General features: G+C 42.1%; 1 non-coding gene across 1 annotated transcript; it reads left to right on the top strand.

The window, feature by feature from the left end:
- Positions 1-402: 402 nt before the first annotated feature.
- Positions 403-475, top strand: Trnan-guu (transfer RNA asparagine (anticodon GUU)). The gene has a single exon. It is a non-coding gene; the product is annotated as a tRNA-Asn (tRNA).
- Positions 476-2745: the final 2270 nt, after the last annotated feature.

Raw genomic sequence — 2745 nt, 5'->3', positions numbered from 1 at the left:
CCACCCGGCGAGCATTTTTTCACCACTTTCTTTCTGACTCAAAAAATTCTTCATCTGTTTCTATGACCTACCACATTCCCCCCTTTGCTTTCCGAGGTTTTCTTGACTGCCAACCCTTATTCTGTCTTAATTTACCGAGTGCCTCATTTCCCATTTCTGATTCTCTACATGCATAGCGAGGGCCTCTGTTCTGGCAGTCTTGGTGCCAAAGGTAGCTTAAGAGGGTTCAACGCTGGTCGACCACTCTCGACATGTCGTAGACACTCGAGTCACGGCCCGGGGGTTAAAAAGAAGGTCCCCTTCACCCCGAGTAGTCTGAGGGGCGCTGGTTACCACCCCCAAGTGCAGCAAACAAAAAATACCTTAACATAAATACCCGAGAAAAGTGGTGGGTAAACAGTCCCACCGGTAGCGTAGTGGTCATCGCACCAGACCGTTATTCTGGAGGTCGTGGGTTCGGATCCCACCTGGCGGGCATTTTTTCTCCACTTTCTTATTTTCCAAATTCTTTATCTTGACGTACTACATCCTCCCCTTTGCTTTCCGAGGTTGTCTTGACTGCCAATTCTTATTTCTGTCTTATTTTCAACGAGCCCCTCATTTCCTATTCTGATTCGCTATATATATATATATATATATATATATATATATATATATATATATATATATAGCAGAACAGAGAGATACGGGACGAGGGACTCGGTAAAGATACATATCAAGGTTGCAGTCGTCATTGCCAGTGCTATTCGGCTTTTTTTTTTTTCGAAATATATAATAGGGCCGAATGACGTGTGCTTGTCACGTTTCTTTGATTCATTGATAAATAAGCGAAAATATAAGTCGAGAAAAAATCCGCCGTTTTCCGGGAGCGGAAAACGGCGGATTTTTTCTCGACTTATATTTTCGCTTATTTATCAATGAATCAAAGAAACGTGACAAGCACACGTCATTCGGCCCTATTATATATTTCGAAAAAAAAAGCCGAATAGCACTGGCAATGACGACTGCAACCTTGATATGTATCTTTACCGAGTCCCTCGTCCCGTATCTCTCTGTTCTGCTATATATATATATATATATATATATATATATATATAGCGAATAAGAATAGGAAATGAGGGGCTCGTTGAAAATAAGACAGAAATAAGAATTGGCAGTCAAGACAACCTCGGAAAGCAAAGGGGAGGATGTAGTACGTCAAGATAAAGAATTTGGAAAATAAGAAAGTGGAGAAAAAATGCCCGCCAGGTGGGATCCGAACCCACGACCTCCAGAATACCGGTCTGGTGCGATAACCACTACGCTACCGGCGGGGCTTCTTTAGCCTCCACTTTCTGGGGTATTTATGTTCACGTGTTTTTGTTTCCTGCGCTTGGGGGTGGTAGCCAGCGCCACTCGGACTACTCGGGGTGAAGGGGACCTTCTTTCTAACCCCCGGGCCGCGACTCGAGCGTCTACGACATGTCTAGAGTGGTCGACCAGCGTTGAACCCTCTTAAGCTAACCTTGGCACCAAGACTGCCAGAACAGAGGCCCTCGCTATGCATGTAGCGAATCAGAATAGGAAATGAGGGGCTCGTTGAAAATAAGACAGAAATAAGAATTGGCAGTCAAGACAACCTCGGAAAGCAAAGGGGAGGATGTAGTACGTCAAGATAAAGAATTTGGAAAATAAGAAAGTGGAGTCATATATATATATATATATATATATATATATATATATATATATATATATATATATATATATACGAGAAGGACATTTAAAAATAAAAATCAAAGTTTACTGACGTATCAGGGAGGGGACTCCCATTCTTCAGAGTACTATGAAGAAAGGGAGTCCCCTCCCTGAAACGTCAGTAAACTTTGATTTTTTATTTTTAAATGTCCTTCTCGTGTGTCTCTGTCTCTACTAACCTTATATATATATATATATATATATATATATATATATATAATAGCGGGAAACAATTTCTTGGACTCATTTTCTTCATTATATATATATATATATATATATATATATATATATATATATATATATATATATATATATATTTATATATTTATAAATATATATATATAATCGACATAATTCGGCCAATTGTGGAAACAACTCCTGGCTAAATGCGTAATTCTGCGCTTGGACGATAAAATAATTAAAGCGTTTGCTAATTGCACCAAACGATCCACCCTTACCGTACCCCCCACTTCTTTTTTGCCCTAACGGACTGGAGGCCTTCTTTTCTCAATAAAGGCTGTTGATCATCTTTCCTGACCAATTGTGATTATTGTACCTATTTCGCTTAATGTCTTCATTTTAGTCTACATTTATCCTCGGACGGCTTCAGGGTAGTTCTTCGATCGTCGTAAAAGCATTCAACTGCTGCTCAGGCCCATACATTGCAGCGACGAGCGGCGGGTAAAAATAAAGCGCGGGGATACACTGAACAGAAAAGAAATCGGGAGGAGCCGGCGAAAGAAAAGAACGAATGAAACCACGTTTATTCCACATTATAATGTGCCGAAGGCACTCCGCCGGAAAGGGAGGCGGTGTTATAGCAGAGGGAAAGGGTAGGGCTGCCTGCGTTTTATTAACGGACGTTTTGGAGGCAGCTAAGTGGGGGCCGCTTGAATCTTGCGGCTGTCGCGGGAGGCGAAGGCCGGGGAAATTCGAACGGCAACCCGCGACAGCTTCGCGGCTCTGGAGGTCGGTGAAGGATTCGCGCCTTGTCGTCGGCCAGGCATTCGA

The sequence above is a fragment of the Haemaphysalis longicornis genome, unplaced genomic scaffold, assembly GCF_048455015.1.
Source record: "Haemaphysalis longicornis isolate Haplotype H1 unplaced genomic scaffold, Haemaphysalis longicornis Haplotype H1 scaffold_1, whole genome shotgun sequence".
NCBI classification, from domain to species: domain Eukaryota; kingdom Metazoa; phylum Arthropoda; class Arachnida; order Ixodida; family Ixodidae; genus Haemaphysalis; species Haemaphysalis longicornis.
The sequence above is the reverse complement of the archived record's forward strand: the minus strand, read 5'-3'. Positions and strand labels throughout refer to the sequence as shown.